This window comes from Anser anser, assembly GCF_964211835.1.
Source record: "Anser anser genome assembly, chromosome: 1".
Taxonomy (NCBI): Eukaryota; Metazoa; Chordata; class Aves; order Anseriformes; family Anatidae; genus Anser; species Anser anser.
Window position 1 is genome coordinate 65,923,543 of NC_139720.1, and position 21,815 is coordinate 65,945,357.

General features: G+C 44.5%; 1 protein-coding gene across 4 annotated transcripts in view; it reads left to right on the forward strand.

Annotated features, from left to right (window-relative positions):
* Positions 1 to 439: 439 nt before the first annotated feature.
* Positions 440 to 21,815, forward strand: part of ADIPOR2 (adiponectin receptor 2) — a 45,633-nt gene continuing 24,257 nt past the window's right edge. Inside the window, exon 1 of one of the 4 annotated variants that reach the window (XM_083821304.1) lies at positions 440 to 594. The gene's annotated coding sequence lies outside the window, so the exon portion shown is untranslated. Of the gene's footprint in view, positions 595 to 653; positions 862 to 1,436; positions 1,592 to 21,815 lie in introns of those variants that run through there. The other 3 variants (XM_083821301.1, XM_083821302.1, XM_083821303.1) reach the window with 3 other exon arrangements.

Here is a 21,815-nt window from a genome sequence, read left to right on the forward strand (position 1 = left end):
TTGGTGCTCTAGCGGCTGCGGGTGCACGCGGTGCTGTGGTGGCACTTGTTCAGCACTGAACCCACACCTAGCCCGGGTTCCCTTGGAGGAAGGCGCCCCAGAAATGCTCCCACCACGCCTCTCTTTTAACTTTCTCCGCGCCCGGTGGGACCCATCGCAGGCCCCTTTCCGCCCCACCACGGGGCAGGGCTGCGTGGCCGGGGGGTTTCTGTGGCAAAGCCCCCGCGGCAGCTGTGACAGGAGGCGGCCCCCCCGCCCCGCCCCGCCCAACCGCCCTGCCATAGCAACGGCGCGAGCGGCGAACGGAACCCCGCCGCGACGTCACCGCCCCCCCCCGCCAATCAGAGCCGCGTCCCTCCGCCGCCCCTCCGCCGAGCGCCTACATTTCCCGGCATGCCCCGCGGCCGGTCCAAGCTCCCCCCCCCTCCGGTCCTTCCGGCGCGCGGGGCGCGTCCCGCATTGGCGGCGGCGGCCTCGTGCGATGCTGACGCCGTAGGGCCGGGAGGAGGCGGCGGGGCCGGGGCCGGGGCCGGGCCGGGGCCGGGGGGCGGCGGCAGCGGGGGCCGCGGGCGGGCGGGCGCCGGCCGTTGCCAGGTGAGCGGCGGGGGGGCACGGGACGGGCCCGGGGGGGCGGCGGCTGGGCCCCGGGACCCCCTCAGTTACCCCTCGGTCCCCCCTCGGTCTCCTTCAGTCCCCCCTCGGTCCCCTTTCGGTCCCTTCTCGGTCCCCTCCCGGCCGGGGCCGCTCGGCGAGGCGGGTCTGAGGCCGCGGGAGGGCTGCGGGCCCGGTAGGGGTGCGGGAGGCTCGCCCTGCCTGCGCAGTGATACAAGCCCTAGAGGCCAGCCCGAGCGCGGATCCCGGGTGAGAGCGGGTTAAATAAAGTTTCTCGCAAGTTTTTTCGCTCCAGGAGGCGATGGGGCGCTCGTCCCCAGTGTGCTCGGGACAAACGAGGGTGTTGGAGGGTATGGGAGGCAACCGGGAGACAACAAGATGGGACAGCTGCTGTTCGTGGCGAGCTTCGTGGGCGGCGTGTTGGTTTCTTCTTGTGGCTGTTTTACTCCTAATTAAAACCTTTGGCGGTTGGTTTAGTGCCTTTAGTGGGTGGCTGTGTTGGTGTATGTGTGCGAAAACCCTTAACATTAAACTTCAATGTCTTTGACATAAGGTCATTGTAACTCAGCGTAAGGTAACGTGCACCTGTCACACAGCAGAAAAACTTGTAGATATTGTTCTTATCTAAAGATACTTTTCAGTCCTAGCGCTGCGTGGAAGCTCTTCAGGTGGTTGAACTGTCTCATAACCATAAATATTTCGTTTATTTCTTAAAACAGGCCAGGTTTTATAAAGTCGGACAGGTCCTCTGGGCATAATCTGGTTTCCAAGAGTTGATGTCCCAACATGTAATTTAAACTCTCGCTTTCCCTCCCTTGCTGTAGTTGATGTCAGGGAGTGTTGAGTTCCAGGCTGTGTGCTGGCTGTGCTCCTCGCCTCTCCTGGAGGTCGCAGAACTGCGCCACGCAACCACCCGCCTCTTTGGAGTTCTGCTGTGAGATCCGTCGGCTTCCAGGGGCCGTTCTGTGGCGTTTCAGAAGTGAGACACTGTCTTTTTTAACGAGACTACTGCAAATTTGGGTGGTAGCTGCTGCAGCAGAGGAAAATATCTTTATGACTGACAGAGCTAGGTGTTGTGTCACGGAATTAGGGTGCAGCGCGGTCATAAAGCACAGCCTGTTTTCTTTTCTTATCTTCAGCTTGGAACTGTTATTCTTTATGCAGAAAGGGAAGTGATCGTATTTTGGGTTTGTTTTTTTCTTTTCCTGTAGGGGTACCAGCCAGTTCCAGTTACGATGATGTTAGGCTGTGGTTCTTGCTTCACAGAGAAACCTGTTATGTATGCAAACTTCAGCTGTACCGTGACACCTCATCCTCTGTGAGGACTGCGAGTGGGGGTTAGCAGACAACTTGAAAAGAAGCTTGTTGTTGTGCTGGAAGTGTAACGTTAGGTGATTATATGGAAGCAACTCCCTTGTCTCAGCTGACAACTAAATATTGTTAAAAAGCCCGTGGATAAGGCTGTTGGCAGCTTCATAGTGAAAACTTGTGAGAACAGTCACTAGTGCAGAAGCTGAATCAGAGCTGGTGATGGCAGAGTTAAAAGCTGCTTCCAGACTCTGCCCAAGTTTTCAAAATCATGCTTCCTGTGTATGTATCAGATATGAAAACATAATCTAGCGTGAAGGAAGAGAGTATATTTTGGCATAGTTCTTAACAAAGCCTTTCATGGTGAATATTCCTTCAACAGATTTTTATTTATGATGCGTATGTTCTCAATAACAAACGTAAAATGTGTAAGTACAGGAGCTTATACTCTGTCAGGTCTTTAACTGAGCCAAACAAAGGGCTCTCCCCACCCCTGTCTTTGCACCGGTGGAGTGGTGTCGGTGCCATTGAACTGGTGGCCTCACTGCAAGTCTGCCCAAGTGCCTTGTGAGCCGTGGTTTGGGCACTTGTGGGTGAGGTTCGGACTTGAAGCCTGACTCCTGGATGCAGGATGGAAAGGCTGGGCTTTGAAAAGCCTGTGCTCGCTCTAGGCGAGCGGTTCTGTTGATTTGTCATGAAGGAAAATTAATGGGAATTGGCAGGGCATGTAATGCCAGTGATGTTAACGCTTGGATCTCTGTTGCCATCTTATGCTTTCAGTTGAAGGTTCAAGGAGCTGTGTCAAGCTTTCCCGTACAAAGATGCTCAATGTGAGGCAGTTAAAATTTTGCAAGTTTTACAGGTTTCTGGTTGTGTAACTGTATTGTCCGAGATGCTGTGCAAAGAAACCAGGCTTGCTTTCGTCAGTGGAGATGTTGTCTGTACATGAGGAAAATCTTGATAAGGAAACTTCAGGCGGTTGTTGGATTATTATGCTGTTATGCCATCGTCAATTCAAACGCTTAAATAGCAGTAGTTCTGAAATGGAAATAGCAATTCTGAGTATTTATGGTCTGAAAGTGTCTATGTCTGAGTCATTCAGTGAATTTTCTGGCAGACAGTGTTGGTAGATTTTAAGACGTTCTTACACAAGATAATGGTAGTGATTGCAAAAAAGTATTTAGGACAGAGTTTACAGGGAAGGCTATTACTTTGAATTGTATTATCTTCTGATAAATCTTGTTTTTAACAAGCGCCCATCCTTTCTGCAAGACGTTGTGTTTCACTGGTTGCACCGAGCGTAGTGACTGGCTGCCTTTGCTTTTTAAAGCAATACATTTGTCAAGAGAAGTCCAACAAAGAAGTTGGTTTGTAAAAAGCAGGAATCCAGTGACAAACTTAGCACTAGTTTTGCTTCTGCAGAAAACAGGCTTCTGAAAATATCTTTAACTTCTGCTTGCTTATTTGAGTATGTTCCGACTACCAGAACACTTTTTTTTCTTATTCTTAGAAGTAGGATGCTGCAGGTCAAGATGTAAAATAATAAAAAGCAGAAGTTATTTCCACGTAGTTCTGTTGCAGTACTTTGAAAAAAATAACCTTCTATGTGTGGCAATAGCTTGGTGTATAAGCTTCAGACTTATACCATTAGGTAATTGTAAACCTGAGCCGGACTTCATCTTGCCCAGTGAGTACATATGCTTTCTGGAAAGTTTGTCTGATTGTTTTGATGTAAAAATGCTCATCTTAGCCCAGTTTGAAGACAAACGTCAAGGTTTCCTTTCAGGGCTCAGTGACAGTCTCTTTGAATGCAAGCAGCTGCTCTCCCCTTCGCAGGGTGGCAGTTGGGGTGGCGATAAGCAGGCAGCCTCTCTTGGGGAAGGAGGTGCTGCAGCTTACACCGCTGTGCTTTGTTGGAGAAGTAGCAAATAACTCGAAGCGAGGAAGTGTGGGCAAAATTAAAGTGTTTGGAATTTGGAAGAGGAAATACATGTTTAATACCAGCTTGTCATCTGGTTTGATATGATTTCAGTTATAACTTCTTTTGAATTTTCACCCCCGTATGGAACTACCTGTCCCTCGCTGTTTTTTTTTTAAGTGGCATCTGTTTGAGTCGTGATATGGTCAGGGTAGGAAGTATTTTGTAGCCTTTTCAGTGTGTGTGCATATTAACGATCTCTTGAGCAGATGAAATATGTTGTAGGGGTGACAGGTATAAATTAAGTTAATATTTGATTTGTTGCATGTAGTCATGATTACTCTTGTATTCCAGTGTCACAGACCTCTGCTGCCCCATTAGTGGAGGAGGGGGTCTCTTTTCCTGGCCTCAGCTCTCTTTGGCCTTAAGTGAAATGTATTCCCGCCATGCTGCTTCAGGACTTCATTGCTGCAGACTTGCTTGCAGAAAGGTGTCTTCAAAGGTGTAGGTAGGAATAAGGCTCACAGGACATGTAATTGTCAGTGCAGAAAACTTGCAGCATGGTTCAGCTGGATTTCATTAGCTGGGAAAATGCAATGGAGTCTGCTGGGGTGTGCCAGCTGCTGTTGCTCTGAACAGAACTAATTAAGCTCTTGTGAGAACAGAAAATAGGCACTATTAACAGGAAGAAAGTGTTGGAATAGGCAGTGCTGTAATCATCAGCTCTCAGATACCTTTAGATAGCAGTAAGCAAGACGGCAGACAATTTACTGGCAGAGTGGGCTGGAAGTCCGTTCTGAATACCCAAAGTGGCTATTGCAGTGTTCGGGGGGCAGATCTAAGCACCCTGTGAGCCTCTGCGGGGTGCTGCTGTGGGGAAAGCTACTTCCTTTTTTTTGCCCTTCCTTACTCTCTCCTTCCTGGCAGGGCTTTAGCTCAAAGCAGTTAGCGCTCATGGTGCTTCATGTGATGTTGAAAGCTGAACGTACGCTCGATACAGGTGTTGTAATGTTACAGCGTTGCCTACGGTTGTTGTCTTTGCAATGTGAATTGTTGTTTTGCTGAATGCAGTCCTGATCATTTGCATATAGTCAAAGGCACGGTTAGATTGACTTACAAGTACATGAAAGCTGTTTTTAATACATTTTTCACTCCATTCACCCCCCTCTCTTAACCAAATTAAGTGCTATTTTCCCCAGCCTGTTCAGTTCCATTTGATTAGGGGATTGCAGCGACTGCTGTTCATTGTTTGAAGGGAAGGTCAGTTGTGCTGCCCTGTTTAGGTCTAGAAGATAGCAGCTTTTATGCTATAGATTCAGTTAGGTGATCACTGGATACGTTGAGCAGGTCTGGTGCAGTTTTTAGTGAAGGGTTATTTTGTTGGTGGGAGTCTTTTGTGGGCTTCTGTTTCAATGACGGCATTCTGGTGAGGTTGCTGTTCTAGCTCTTTGCTTGTGGATATGCCTGGTGCTTGACGAGTGCAATTTCCTCAAAATGTTGCTGTGTGAGGTTTAGTAAATGGGATGTTTATGGATATCTGAATAAACAGTCAAGCTTTTTGGAGGGAACGTACCACAAACCTTCATGCTGTATGAAACTTTTTCTTGATGTAGTTGTGCAAACTTTGATTTCTCGTACAAACTGCTTGGTGGGCGATGCTGTTCTGGGACCTATCGCCATAATAGGACCTCAAGCCAACACGTCTGTATGCTGTTCCCGAGTTTTTGAAAAATGGAGAACTTGTGATGAAAATGGAATAATCAAACTCAGGCAGTAAAAGCAGTCTTCTGAGGGCGAATGCACCTCTGGCTTCTTAGATTTCATCTGAGTGATAAAACTCCTGCCTCCACTAGATGTACTGATACCTGCCTCCCAGTCTGCAGTGGGAGCTGCTCTGAAAAGCCACGCGATGCAGAGTTCAGTTAGCGGTCTTGAGGGCATTGGCAAGCTTGTACCTTCAGGGGAAGTGATTTCGCTTTTGGATCGAGGAGGTGGATACCTAGTAGGACTTGAGCTGAAGTGCCACTGAACGCGCACTCCAGCTTCTCTCAGCGGGCAGCTGAGGCATGCTCTTGTTGTGAGAAATACCTCGCTGTGTTTCCTAGCGGGCTGCTCCGTGACCCCCGCTGGTTGCCCTTGCCTGGCGTAAAGTGAAGGATGTTCTTCTCTCTGTGTCCCCCCGCCTCTATCCTCTAATGCTTTGTCTCATCCTCCTCAGCTGATGGAATTTGTGGGCAGGTATTATGTAGGCAAGTGCTAGAGCTGTGGGGTAAGGTCGTGGTGGTGGAGCCTGGTGCTTCCCGGCATTTGGGGATGTGACAGAACAGTGTGTTTTGCAAGCAGTGGTTTTATTTGCTTTCGTTTAAGCGATTGTTTATGTCTCCTTATATATTCCGGAGAACAACATTATAGCTTTGCAAGGTCGATAACAGCAATATTGTGCTGTTCTTGGTATTAATCTTTTAGGCAGTTTTTAATGGAATGTGACTGTAGAAATAAAAAGAAGGGCCTATTCATAATTATCGTTAAAGTAGCTATGTGATGAAGTGCCAGCTGTTGGCTTTCTGCCTGCTGTACCTTCAGTGGGGAACAAAATGGATTGTTTTCCGAGGTGGATGTGCTGAGAGTTGAGGAAAAACATAACAAAGTCAACAAAAGCTTTACATAGTGGCTTTCTGACCTTTATGTGGTCTGAGCTAAGAGGAGAATGCTGAAAAAGGCTTGTGTCCTCATGCACTTAAGCATGGACATGAAGATTAACGGCTCTTTGACTTCCTGCTCTGTGACCTTTTTAATAAATGGCAACCATATTAATTCTGCAGCGTTATAGAAATAGTTCAATAATGAGTGGGTTATAAAAATCGTTCCTTTTTGTGGACTTCACTAATGCAGCGAAGGAAATTGCTGGGTCGCTTAGATTTGATTTTGTAAGATATTTATTAGGATTTTTTTCATAGCTGCCTTGGCGTTCTTGTATCAACTGGGACTATAAAGAGGGAAGATCGATAATTAAACGTTAGATTTTTGTAACCAGAAGGATGTAATGGTTGATTCAGTAAGCAAAGATGTAGTGCTAAAATAACTGAGAGAAAAAAACGCCTCTCTTCTAATTTGGACTTGGTTCTATACTCTGAAGTTTAAAGGCAGGGTGTTCCCTGTGCCCTGCCATAAAGGCAAACTCAGAATTTCAGGTTGAGCTGATCCTTGACGGAGAGCAAGAGAGGCTGGCCAAGTTTCACAGCACTTGCAGAAATGTTTCTGTCCAAAATATCTAAGCAGCGCGTGATGCTGTTGAAAATGCCAGTTATGTCAACTGATTTGGAAGGACTCCAGCGTGCGGGTCAGTGTGGGGGAAAGGAGATGACACAAGACCGTCTGAGGTGATACTGAAAAACAAACCTAAAAAAACTCAGGTAAGGTCAGGGCTGATGTAAAAGTACTGCCCTGCGTGGCTGTAAGTAACCAGGTCTGCTTTGGATTTTGAGCAGCAGAGTCTTGAAGTGCTGTGGGACGGGTGGTACAAGATGCTCTCAGAAGGACGTTGGTTTCTCATTCTTCTGTGTAGGCCCTTTCCAGCTGACTTTTTCTGTACTGGTTAAGCGGTTCAAAGCAGCCCCTTGTTACACATCACAGTAAAGTCATTGTGAAAAACAAAGCATGATCACAGAACTCATGACTGTTTTCCTCTGAAAACTAATGTCTTGGCTCTGTTTCAATAGTTCATTATTATGTAAGTGCCTGAGGGCTTGTGTGCCTGCAAGACTCACATGAATGTTTTGTGCAGGCTAAGGTCATCCTTGAAAAGGTACAATTCCGCATTCCTGTGCCTTTAGCAATCCGTGCTGTGTGTGCAGTAGTGAGATTTCAGGTGGCACCAAAAGAGCTACCTTTTGGGAGGCTTTATTCTATGGAGGGATTGAAACCCCCTTCAGACTCGGTACTCCCTTCTTGTAGGTGCTGGTCTGAGCTAACAGGATGTATTGAACGCTTTCTCATTTCAAGCCAAAGGGACTCCTGAATTAGATAATAATTTAAGCTATGTTTTTGTTCTAAATGAACACTGAAGCATATTGTTACAGCACTCAAAGTCACAGGTGACAGTGGTGGTATTTGGGGTTGACCAAAGCATAGCTGCATAATTCCTGTTGTAGAATGACATTTAGTCATACCAGTGATGGCGTAATTGCAAATTACTGGCACTTAAAATTAATTTCTAGGCAGCCATAAAAAGGAAAGGTGCAGAAGATATGCATTACTGCTGCTTGCATTTGTGAGGCTGCTTCTTCAGGGGATGTGACAGATAATAGAGGAGCTGTGTCAGCACGTGGTGTGGCTGGCCACCCAGGCGCTAAGCTGACATGCAGGATGTGTTCACTAAAGCTGCCTCTTGTCAGTGACTGTCCAATGCTCTCTGCCTCTGAACTTCTGGTTGGACTGTGCTGAAGACCTTGGATCATCTCGTAAGTGGTCTAGAGAGTTGATTGCGCTAGGAGGCAAGTGGTCTGTAGTGAAACCAATTCTGCTTTCCGTGTGAAATATTGAAGGAAGCCATGCGATGTGAAGGCTTTAAACAAGCTGCTGGGGATTAAACTTTGTGCGGGCATAGGACCAGCACTTACTGAACATACTGTAATAAGTGTAATGTTTGAGCCAGCTTTTCTGTTCTGTGTACGATGTGAAGTATGGGTGAAGTAGGTTGGATTAACTCATAAACATTCCCTCCTCTGCTGGAGCGCAATGAATGTCAGTTTGAAGCTGGCTTGGGAGTGCTGTGTGCTTTACAACTCCAGTGACACAAGATGCTAAGATAAACTCAGACTTCATTTAGTGATGTTTTTAGGCTCTAACAACATGCCATCAAACAAAGCAGAGAAGAATGGAAGTGAATTACAGGAAAAGCCTTGTGCATTCCTCGCTGTTTTCATGCTGCAGCATTTGTCATAGATCTCTCCCAAGCTATGATTTCAAACTCCCATGTGGGCTAAAAGCAGTGTTGCATAGGGTTTGGTAAAACTCCTTTCTGTCTCATTTTGTGACCTGAAACAGGCTGACATGTGGTTTAATGTAATTGACAGTAATAAATCAGTTTTAACAAGTACTAGTTTAGCGAAAAGTTTGGATAAAATGATAGTTACACTGAACATTTTATGGAGAATGCTGTATCTGAGATGGTGAAAAATTTCTTGCTTTCCTTGGTTTTGTGCTGATGTGTGTGTATACTTATTTAGCCGTAACTCTAGACAATGTTATTTAAGTCAAAGTTGTTATCGTGGTTGGCAAGCCTACAAAAAAAGAAAGGATTTTAATGTAAACAGAATGCATGTGTTTCATTATCCAGTGTAAATGTTTGATAGCTGCTCTGCAGCACACACAACCTAAGGATTTTTTCCTAAGTGTAAACTTGTTTAGGTTTAAGCTAACTTGGAGAGACAGCCTTCATGTTGCTTTCACATCCTTCTTGTAGGAATTTCTGACTGTAACCCACCCCATCTTGAATACAAAGGCCAAGAACCAGTGACAAATCTGAGGTGAGAGAAACTGATCTATGCTTCCTCATAGGTAGCACAGCTGTTTGTCAGACAGCAGCAACAAATTTGAGATCAGGAATACTGGGTGCTACACTTGTGTTTTGAGGAAATGTGTTTTAGTGCTGTGTGTTACCCCACAACAAAGGTGTCAGATCTTTTTGTTTCATTGTGTTAAGTTGTATTTCTCAGGACTGAGGCTTGCAAGAAATGTGTACGTGTTCTGAAATGAGGTGACTTTTAATAGAACAAGCTTGGCTTATAATGTGGAGTTGATAGCTGAGGTGAATGCTAGGTATGTGTATGAGAGTATAAACCAGTCAGAGGTCTTGAATTAGCCACTCTTTTCCATTTCAGGAGGGAAACTGCAGCGATGTGTCAGATACTTGGTGGGGTGTTGAGTTCTTGTATTTTTGTGTTCTTTTACCTTAAACCTTTGCTCTCACTTTGAGTGGCCATGGAAATCGGTGACATCAAATTACAGAGTGACAGTGTGCACACTATTCATTGAAGTTAAAAAATCACAATTAGGTGACTGTCTAATCTGCATAAAAGAATCAAAATCGGGGCACGTTGAGTGTTTTGATTCGAGTCTCTGGAAGAAAGTGAGTCATTCCAATGAAACTTGGAATTCCAGGATAGCTATAATGTAAGCCAGGCTGGGTCAAACCAGAAATCCCTCTGCCTCAGGATCCTACCTTGCCTGCGGAGCTGCTGCTTAAGCTTCTCAACTGTGAGCCTCTCCTCCCACCCGCTTGCATGTAGCCTAAGCCTGCCTCTAACCTGTGCTGCGGAAACATCTCTGCAAGCTCATGCTCTGCTTGCTTGGTTTTCTTGCACTCGTGTCCCACCCATGCCCAAAGCAACAAGACCTCCTGCTTGGAGGGGGGAGACAAGAAACTTTGGGCTGGCCTGTGCGCAGCAGGTTCTCACCTTCACTGGAGATGAGTTGTGGGTGGTGCTACGGGTGTGTTTGTGGTACGGTTCACTTGGTGCACCTCCCTGCTGCAGTAAGAAGTCCTGGCAAGCCTGCCTCTTACTGAGGGTTTGACTGCACTTTGTCCGTAACCTTTTCATTTATACCTTTCGTGTCTGAAGCCCAGCCAAGTCGTAGGATCGCCTCCTGGTCCCAGCCAAGCTGACCACTTAGGAGTGAAGGAGGAAATTTGGCAAATGAGATTCTGGCAGCTATAGGGTTTTTCTGTTCCTTCGTCCTCTTAACATCTCTGGCCAGAACATCGTAGGATAGTGCCTGCTGGTTCCTTGGATGCCTTTGGGGAGCTATTGATATTGGTAGGGTGCTCTGCCCGGTGTCCCTGAGAAATTTCCTGTTTGACCCTCATCCTTTCTTCAGTGGGGTTTTTAATTTCCTGTTTTGTAATCATTTGATTTCTTCCTATTTTGTTGTTGTGTGTGGTGGTGGTTTTGTTATTGTTGTTTGGTTTTTGTTTTAAATTAGGCCCCTTCCTGTTCTTTCACAGGGAGAGCTCTAAGGTTTTAGTAAGCATGCCCATTCCCAAAAAAAGAAAATAGCTTCTAAACGTGAATATAAAAACAGTGCGTAGAAAACATGCACTGACATGGAGGGACTTCTGGAGCTAGTGGCGACTTCACGTGCTTAACACCCCCTTGATGGATTTGACCAGTCTCCTGATGAATCCAATTCTGGAGCAGGGATTTCAAAGGTTTACCCATTTGCTGCACCGAGAACAGCTTTCTGTGTTTGAGGTTGCCATGTGCTAACTCTCTGACCTTTGCTTGTCTACAGAAAATACTTGGTGTTTTGGATGGTGCCGGTGGTGTTGTAGACGTGAAGATTGAGAAAGCTTGCACTGTGTTGCAATCTTACTGTGCTTTTGAGTGGTCAGCACTGGTTTTAAAATAAAACTTTCCGTGCTATTGCAAAGCAAGTCCTCTCCCAAAGTGTTTACCAAATGTATAAAATGTGATGCAAAAACATTTGAACTATTGCCGGTTAGCTAGGACATGATAAAAATAGATTTCAGATTTTGTATTTCATACGTGCAAGGCTTGTGTCACTTCTTACTCCTGTTTCCCTAGCTACAACTGCTTGCTTGTCTATGTGGGTCAGAGCATGACTGTTTATCAGGGCAGGTCGGTTGTCATCCAGGATTTTACTTCTGTTCTGATATTACTAAATTCACAACGTGGTTCGCTGACTCTCTTAGGATTTGCATGTCTCTCAGTGCCTACTTTTTCCCCTGAAAGCATCCATACAACTACTGTCAATGCTGTTGATATGATAAGAGCCCTTCGTACCTTTCCTAACAGTATCCCTGGAGACTTTAGAAGTGGATGAGGCAGTTTATCTTCTTTTTTTATACCTGACCCCCCTATATGGAGTTCTTGGCTGGGTTTCCATGTATGTCTCTGGCACACTGACTAGCGTTTGGATCCTCTGTGTAGCACTCAGCCTCTAGTGAGAAGCTTGGCCTGCGTTCTGTCGGTATTGATGATGGCTGGCTGGCTGTATTGCCTTTCAGTTGCAGCTGTGGATGCTGTAGTTAGTCTTTGCATCAAAATTATATTAAATGCCTTATTTCTCTTTTGGAAAGATACCAAGCTTATACTGGAATGGGATCCCTCTTTTAGGTGTTGAGCCAGTATCCAGTACTTGCACCTCTTTCCAAAACAGTTTATCTGAATAGTTCCATGTGTATTAATACCCCGGACAGATGCAGTTGGGCTAGAGTAAGAGTACCTTCAGTGGGTATTGAAAAACTAGGACAAATAACTATTCAGTAGTTTGCTGACCCAGTTCTTGCTCTCTGTGTGTGTTCCTCCTTTCTGGGCCTTGTCCAGAAAATCAACCCAAATTCCTGCCCTTCCTATTCTTAAGAGTTTGTTTGCTTGTCAACTTGGCCACGTTTCCTTCCTTTTCATAGGGTTTCTTAAAGAAATTGGGTGTCTGCCGTGTTGTCTAGAACTTCTTTCTGAAATTAGAAAGTGCAGATAGTCAGTGACTGCTTAGCTCACTGTTTTTTGTGTTTAGGTGCTGTCCTTGGAATACATACAAATGTGTGGAAGGGCCTTTGGTACAAAACATTGCCCGGGTCACTCTGGTACAAGGATTTCCCTGTGGGGTTAGGGTATTACAGTTTCAGATGGCCCACTTTGGTGCTTTTCCTGGGGCTCTTTTGGACTTTGTTATTATATTGTATTTCTGTAGTGCTTTAAAGACAAGTAATGCTCTGCAGAATTGCAAATGGGAGAAGGAATGGAGGACTCCACCCTCATTGGTACATCCTTGTTTATGGGCAAAGAGGAAGCTGCGTGTGTGTGTGTAAGTAAAGCCAAGAATGTGTTAGTAGTTTAATGGAAATAATCTTAACAGTCTGACTCAAGATTCATTAGTCTAGATAGATTTCTTAAAGAAGGAAGAACAGTGAAGGAAGAATACTTAGCTACAGGAAAAAGTTGTCAAATGTGGAAACGGGGCTATTTTTTTTTCTCCTTCTCTGGTTTCTGCCACTTCTCTGTTATGCTCATGCTTGCACTGCTCCCCTGAGCCTTAATGCCCACAGCTCTGGGCTGCTGGAGAGGATACCACGAAGTCGTCAGCTTCCGGAGTCCTCTGCTGGGAGGACTATGATGTTGCCTGTTTCTTCTTCCTACCTCTAAGATCCACTTGGGGTTATTTTCTATATGTTTGCTAGCATGGTTTTACACCTTTTTCTTCACTGGCCTGCGTGTCTCGGTTGCATCTAAATTTACTGTATATGGTGCCCCTTCTGTGTGTTAGTTCCTGTTTCTTTGTAGCCCCTAAAGCTGGTTTTGTGCAGCTTCAGGTCTGCCTTTTTTAACTGACCTTTAGAGAGTTGTTTATAGCTGGGGGTCTTCGGTGGCAAGCCTGTGCCCTATCTCTTATCCTGTGCCTGTGTTCCTCTACACTGCATTCTGTCTGTCCTGCTCACAGCCTCTGCTGTCATGCTTGTCCTGCATTTCTGTACGTCCGTGTAAATAACTCTACAGACAATAACTGCTTGTTACTGCTCTCAGTTAAAAACTGCATTTTTATCACACAAAGATGAGCAAAAGGAACATGTACTAGCCTTAGTTAGTGAACTTGCTGTCCCAGCTACCAAGTAAACGAAGCTATGAGGCAGGACAGGTAGGGCTAGGGCTAAGCTGCACAGCCGCACGTCCCCCCTTCTGACGTCCTCAGGCTGCTGTCTATGGCTCACGCATCCCGCCAGGGCATTGCATGCCCTCCTGTGCCATAAGGCTCCCGGTCGGGGCCTGGTAAGGGGTCATGGAGGCAGTCTATTTTCCATTGTCTCTTGCCTTGTGAAGACCTGTGTTGGTCTGAGGGCGGCCCGTAGCACTTTACTGTGATTTATAGGCCTCATTACTTAGCGTGAGGTGCTTCAGGTAATAGTTTTGTGAGTTGCAATTACAGTAATGCCATGTTCTGTCCGCAGCAAGGACAGCCTGGTTGTCTTAACTCCAACTTCTCTGTTTTATGTGAAATTTATTTCATTTTTATTTTAAAGTAATACATTTTTATTACTGTAAATACTAGCTACTTCCTCTGAGAATTTTTTTTCTTAACCTCACAACAGAAGATATAGATTCAGTGACAACAGGGAGGTGTCTACTGTAGGTAGATTTGACAGAACAAAATTTTCTTTATTTTGCTTTAATGGTGCTGATTGTCATCCATGCAGTGTTACTCATCTTACTAAACAAGTAACGGAGCTCTGTGAAAGGGTGGTTTGCAATTACCTACTCTGATGTGTGGACCGTGTATTTTTCATTATATAGATCTGAAGCGCTCCATAACACCAGAGCTTACCAGCAGCACTTTTTCTTTTGTGAGTTGAAAGAGACTTGGATTTTTTTCCTGCCCTGTATGGCTATCTGGGTGTATCAGTAAGTGATGTTACGTCACATCTAATGTGTCTACTCCCCAGTGCTTCCTGGTTACCTGAAAATTAGCTTAGAGCATGTTCATGGTTTCAAACTTAAAATTTATGTTAGTGTAGCTCTGCTGATTAGACTGCAGACCACAGCTGTACTAGCAAAAACCTCTATGGGGAATACAGTTATACCAGCTAAAATTCTTACGCCAAGATGGTAAAACAAACCACAGCAAGATGAGGTTTTGTGAGACTGCATTAGTTTAGATCCTGACAATGTGTTTTGAGTTCAAGCTCCATCTCTACTTTAAGGCCTTGCACATATTCAAATAATAATTTTGATTCTTAGAGTTTTAGCAGTAATCTCATGGAGTATCATAAGTAAACTGTGGTCTTTTGCTCTCTCTCTCCTTAGTTATAGGACAGTAGAAAATAATAAATGATTAACTTAACCTTTCTGCTTTTGAATTATATCAGTGGTGTATTGGGATGTTAGTGTCCCTGGTCTTGTTCTGAAATTTGAGATGATGTCCTGCATTTCTTTCCTGGTAATAATTTTCATCTGAAAGAGTGCTACTAGATAATAGAGTGTACTGAAGGTTCACTTAAGCTTATTTCTTAACTCTCAGCTGTGATGATCTTCTCAGAAAACAGGCTGTGTTCTCTGTCTGTTGCATTAAGTACCTTAAGGTACATAATTAATGAGTAACTTCACCTGGTCTTGGCTAGAACTTTGCCCATTTGACTAAGTCTGCTTCTAATTGATGCAAATTAGGTGCAGTCTAGTTACAGTAGATCTATCTTTTTTTTCTTGGGTTCTTGGTTGTTAAAAAAGTATCTGCAAAAAATGGTGTGCTGCTTTTTTGATCTTAGACTGATTCGGTTCTGTGGGTAAGGAGGCTGGTTATTCCTGCGGTGTTCTCCTAACTTTTTTGCTGTGGAAAAGTAGCAGATTTTTAGCATTGTTTTACTTTTTGCAAAACTACATTATATTTTTAAAGGGTGATGAGTATGTGCTGTTTTCAGCTGAAGAAATGCCATTGTTGAGCATAAGCAAATAAGTAAGGTTTTTCATATTTTTTTTTAAATCCAGGAATGTGAACATGTTTTGTAGACCAAAGCAGTCAACTTCAAAAAAAAAAAAAAAAGCCGATGAGCAAGCTCACAACACCATGAGAAAGCCTATCGAGGTGGTCAGCAAAACTGGAGAGCAGCTGCTTCCAAGAACTGGGAAGAGTGGTGGTCAGCATTTTGCAAGCCAGCTTTTGAGGTCCTGACCAATATATTAAAATGGGTAGCCTTGGTCAAGTGTCTGGTTTGCTGTGCAGCTGGCCAACAGGTTATAGTAAAGATTGTGGTTTGTGTGTATATGACAATTAAATGGTTTGGTCAACAGGTAGCATTTTCCTAATCAGTTACAGACTGACAGCTGCCTATAAAACACAGATTTAACATCCTTGGTACCTGGTCTTAAATGTGTCCTGCTTGGAGTGTGCAGCCTGAAACACGTGTATTCCCCTTGCTTTGTAAAAGCAAGGTGGTAGTGTTTAGTTTTGTACAGTTGCTCCAGGCGTTAGTGTGTTTGCTCAAGTTGTGAAGGATCTCGGTTCAGTTTCTGGAGATTGAAACCCACGTGTGCTGGGAGGAGAGCGTTGTACCTGGCAGGGTGGAGAAGTGTTTGCTCTCGGGATTGCTGCTGCTGATCTGGGCCATTTACGTTCTCATGCAACAGCATCCCCTCTGTAGAGAGGAGAAATGAATGTCACTTAAGCTCACTACTAGTATAGTTGTGGATTCTAGTGCCTGCTCCAAAGACATTTTTTTTCATAGTCACCCAACAGCTTTTCTGTGAATTGGGTGTCCGTGATGCAGGAGTTCAAAGGCTGTAGTCTAGATCTTTGCTGAAGATGAAAAGTTGTGTCTAATTTCAGTCTTCCACCTGTAGACAGCCTGCGATCCCAAGTGTTACTAACGAAAACCAAGTGCATCTTTTTACTGTGGGCAACTGTGAAGCAAGTTGGTGTGTGTTTGTAAGATGTCTTCAGAATAAAATCATAAAAGGGCACAAAGACTGAATGTTTTTTCCCGTGGAGAAACTAAACCATTTAACAGAAAATGAAACAAAAGCGATTTTTCCAGGCCTGGGCTGTGGCTTTTTGTGGAATGCAATGTGAAAAGAACTTGAACTTGTGTTCCTCATTTTATGGAGCTTTTGTGACAATTTTCTTGGCTTTGGTTTATTGAAGAGTCAAACAAATTTACAGCAGCCATCCTGTCTGTAACAACTGGACCCTGTGTGCTGGGGGTGGGCCAACCTCTGACATAACACTTTAACCCAGTTACAAAACCGGGGCCCAATTCGCAGTACAAATTGGGCAAACGTTGTAAGGTTGTAATAGGATCTGCTGAAATGGATGCGTTTAGTTAACGTAGGCAGGCTCTTGGCTTGTTCCCTTTCTTTGGATCCAAATGCATCAGAATGTGCTTGATTGTTTGCCTCTGCAGCCTGCTGTGAAATAGCTTAGGCCACAGTGTCCAGTGACAGTTTACAAGTCACAAAGACGGCTTTTTGGCCACTGACCCTCGGCGGGAGTCTAATCTTTGTGTTGTAGATGCCCCTTTATCTAGGGAAGTTGCATCTAAGAGAAGAGGAGTTGAATTGCCTCCTCATTGTTTGTCACTTTTGAAGATGACCCCCAAAGAACTTTTACAGCCTGATTCTTACATTTCTTTCAGGGTACATTAAGAAAACAAGGTTTCCTGTGATTTTTTTCTTCATTCCTCTCATTCATATGCGCCTTTGGTTGGTTTATTTTAAACCTTGTATTTCAGGAGAATATTTGGAAGGCTGCAGATCTTTACTCCTTAATTGAAAAAGACATGGCTCATCATCAAAAGGCTTTTTATTTTTTTTAAAGGAAGGGATGAGAATAAAAAAAAATCCTTTATTTCAAGTAATACTCTTGGATCTTTCAATATTACTGCTCGTAAACTTTCTAGTCATGGTCTTCCAAGGGGCAATTCACAAATCTGCTTAAAATGTATGGAATTTGTATCTCTTCTGCTTTGCTCTATCCATGACAAAGAAAGCAGCCAACCAGTGGATACCCCGTACAGTTAGTAAGTGACCCAGCGTGGGTTTGCTAGGCCACACATATGGGTGAAGCTCAACAACAGCAATTCATCTGACACAGATCTTTTCTGACTTCTTCTCCCTCTCCCCCTTTCCTAGATTGTGTGCTTTCACCTCCACCAAAAGAAAAACCCATGCACAACCAACCGAAAAATCCTACAACCCTAAACAAAAAACATGCCAGCAGTTCACTGTTGATAAACCCAGCTGAGCACTGGTGCTGGGAAGTGAGGGAACCTGCTGTATGACTTGGGTGATAGGGTGATGCCAGTGTCACCTGAGAGTAATTTAAGCCATTGTGTGATGCTGCTACTGAGTGCTGTTGGTGTTGCTGTATCCTTTGGGAGGGGCTACTCCTGTCAGAACCTCTCTAGCAGGTTATAGCTTTCTTGACATACTGCATTTATACTGTTTTATTTAGTGTACCATATTGCAGTTAAAATAGCCAGAATCAGCTATATTATAGGCAGAAATCCCCTCTGTTCCCCCTTGTAAGCTGTGTTCTTAGCACAGTCTGCCCATAGGTTGTACTGGAAGTACTTTGCCTTTTGTATCTGTGCTAACAGTTCTGGAAGTGGGCTTGGACCTATTTTTTTTGTCAGGGCCTAGACTGAACAATTTAGGATTTGCAAGGTTAGTCAGCCCATAGATGGTTTGCTGTTCAATGAGCTGTGCCACGTTGCTGCTGTGGATGTAGCTAACCAAGTAGCGATGTTCTTGTAGCCGTGACGGTACAGGGACGCAGGCGAGGCCAAGTTTGTAGGTTGAAATAGCACCTTGTATGAGACTTTTCATGCGCTTAAGCCCTTCTTTAAAGATCAATTGATGTTGTGAGTAGTGGTGTAGCCTGAGATTTCATGGTGACCTTTCATTCTTTTAATAACTAAGCTCTGTTGGGGATAATGAACTAATATTATGAAGATTAGTCCTGTGTTGCTCATTAAACATTGCTCATGCTAGTCTAAGGGTTGGCTGGAAGAGGATGAGCAAGGAAAGAACATAGAGTGGATGTCACCGCCTTCCCAAACAGGAAGGCTTCTATCAGGCTCTTGATCAATGAGAGAGGAATGGAGAGGGATGACATTTTCCTTGTTTCAAATACTAGCTATAGACAGAGTGAAATGGCTTGTAAGGGATTTCTGTGCTGTTTATAGGAGGAACATGCTGGGAGGAGCTGCATGTTGGAGAGGTTGTTTTGCCTTGGTAGTGGGGGGTAATGTGACCATCTGGGGACTGTTTAAGAGATCTGTAACTCCTTGTGATAACATTTAGCTACAAAACTGCCCTTAGAGTGTTTGCTTGCTACCATGCGGTGGTGTTCAGCTTAGGTAAAAAGCCAATCCTTGTGCCAGGCAAAGTTTGGGAGCTTATAAGGGCTGTATGACTTACCTTGGGGAAGGTTAGTAAGCTGTCACAGGCTTTTCTCTTGGGAATATCCAGGAAGGGCTTACAAAGAACAGCATCATCATCCTGTGGCACTCAGGCTTGTGTAACTACTCTTTCCTTGTCATCTTGAGGAGTAAGGCAGCGTCCTCAATATGCTCTGTAGCTCTGGATGTTGACGACTCTGCCATTGCACAACTGCGGTGAGCTGCTGCAATAGATTTGCCTTCTGAATTTGTTTCCAGAATGATGACAAGTTTCTGTCTCCAGCCTGAAACTGGTGCTGGCTGTTGTCGCTGTAGGGTTGACCTCTTTTGAGCTGAGGAGGAGTGAGCAGCTGGGAGTGATAACCACTTGGGCTATTATGGCTTGGTGGTGGCAGCAGCAGCGTACTGAGGCAACGGACTAGTGGAGTGCTGCGTTTTGCTTTAGAGCTTAGGGTAGTATTAAAGTCGTAAGTCCTTTCTAAAAGCTGACTTTGCCTTTAGAAGTCTTGTATATTTTAAAGGAAGTAATATATATACACACCAAACTCTGTAGATGCTTTTCTCAGCTGATCTGAAATGCAGCAGGAACTCACTAATTGATCTAGATGCTGATATTATGCTTATTATATATGCAGTCATTAAGTAGTTTTAATTGTACCTGGCAACTTCCTTTTTAAATAGGAGCTAATTTTAATGAATATTTTTAAGTTGTTGCATGCTGCAAAAAAGTTGAAGGCCTTATATGTGAGACTTAAGATCTCAAACACAAAACAACCTCTTCCAGCACCTTGAGTATTCTATAGTTTTGTCTTTTTTTTTTTGATTTTCTTTTTATGAACTGCCCAGTCTGAGAGGCAGAATGGAACAACATGCTGCCTTCATTCATTCACAGTGTTCTACCTGTCATTTTCTGGCTGGGTGCTGCTGACCCCCCTCAGACTTCATGCTTAGACTTGCTATTTTTCTTAGGGAAAAAGTCATCCCAGGCATTCAAACCTTTCACTGGGCCATGGAGTCATAGAAATGCCAACAGAGATTAAAGACTGTTTATGCCTTTCTTGTTTATAATCTCAGCTTGCCTTCCTTCACCTGTAAACCAATAGTTTTTGGCTGTTAGCACTCTTCTGTTTGCAATTCCATGTTGCACTCAGGTACTTGTTTTTGTTTTTTGTAGTACAAGTTCTGAAGGGACTAAAAACTAGCAGTGATGGGTTTGGACTATTGTTTGACTAGCTTGCCCTGCATACCCAGTAAGGCCAAGCATATTCAGCACTGAAATGACACTGCATCAAGGGCAACGTGGAAGCAGCTTAGTTGGACTGAGCAAGTCCACTGTAATGCTGAGACACGATGACTTCTATTCACGTGAAGCTCTACAGTTCATCCCTCCTGCTGAATGCAAATCTCCCCGGCAGGAGGTGAAACACATCTTTTATTTTTAACCCTAGTGATCGCTTGGCAGCGAGTGCTGGTTAAGTAAGTCTTCAAGGCCTGAGTTAGGCTGTCTCTTGGCATCCTTACATCTTCTTGTATTAGAAGAACCTTTCGTAAGTACGTTGGCCAAGCGTGGCTAAGCCTGCTGTGTTGATTGGTGTGCCTTTGAGCGTTGCTCCCGCAATGTCATAGAGGTGTAGGCGAAGTAAGGACATGCTCTTAGGCAATATAGCAGGTAATGCAGCACGCTGGTGGTTCTATTGCTTAAAGCTGGTAGAAGGAAAAACTAGTATAACTTGCTGGTTAAATGGCTAATGCAAATTGAATAGTTTGAAACCAGCTGTGGCCTACCTGTTTGAAGTGCTGTGTGGAACTCAGGCAGGGGTGCGTGTGTGCCCGTTTGTTTGCAGATGGCCATTTGCTTTTGTAGACTTTTTTGCTTTAGCTACGGCTTCAGTGGTACAGAGTACTGTACTGAAATTAATCTCTTAAGTTACCTTTTAAATTTAGCTACCCTGTAAATTTCACTTTTAAAATGTAGCTCTTATTGCATACTCTTCTCTCTTTCTACCCTAGATCAGTTTTGGCAAACTGCAGTGTGACGATGTCCCCGTGTTTCTCGCATAAAAATAGAATGTGAATTGGCTGCTTGAAGCATCACAAAAGATTTCGGTTGTTCTGTAGCTGGCTAAATATTTGTTCTTGTTCTTAAAATCCACGTACTCAAATTCTTCATAGGGCTTCCTGTATAACGTTGTTAAAGCCTTGGCTTAATTCTCATGGGGTGAGAAGTCCCGTGGCTCTCGAGTTCACCAAGCAAACAGATGTGACCGTTTTAGGTGTTAGCTCTCCGATGGAGGTTACGGACCCTGTAGCGGAGCTAGCAGAAAGGTGGGCACGCCATCTGCTCTGCTGGCACCCTGTGAGCTCCCCTTCCTGGGTGACGAAGGCAGCATGCCGTGCTGCCCTCCGACAGCTGAGCTGTGCCGCGGCTCTGCAGGCTGTTACCTGCTCATTAGCAGCTCTCTCCCCTGGAGACTGCCAGGCAGCTGCAGGGATGTAAGGTTACAAAGTGCTACAGCAGAATTAACTATAGCATGTTTGACAGAGCTGAGAATTATCTTGCCGTGGTCGTATGTAAATGAGATTGATCCCTTAGAGGAAGGGGGTACTTGGTTTATTGGCTTTTTGGAGGTGACATTTTACTACAAGACAGCCAGTATCAACCCCCCAGCTTATCTTTTTAATTTGTTCTCCATTCTGACAAAGTTCAGCATCTTTTATTGAATGCCAAAATTCCAGTCTAATTATGCACTCTGGCAAGGTAGAGCTTGTTAGATGGGTTATCTTAATGTTACATTAGTCACGTCTAAGTACTTAAATGCTACAATAATAGAATGATACCAAGTGAGTATTAGTACAAAACGAATAGTTTCTGATTCAAAGTGACTCTGCAGTCTCAGCGGAGCACTAACTCATCCTGCTGGTTTCTGGCATTCTGATTGCAAAGTGCCCTGGCTGCTGTGCCTCCCAAGACAGCCAGCGTCACTTTTGGCTGGCTGCTGAAGTGACTGCCATGCAGTGATGTACCAGATAAATAGGTAACCAATAATGCTCTTAGACAAGGGCTCAGAT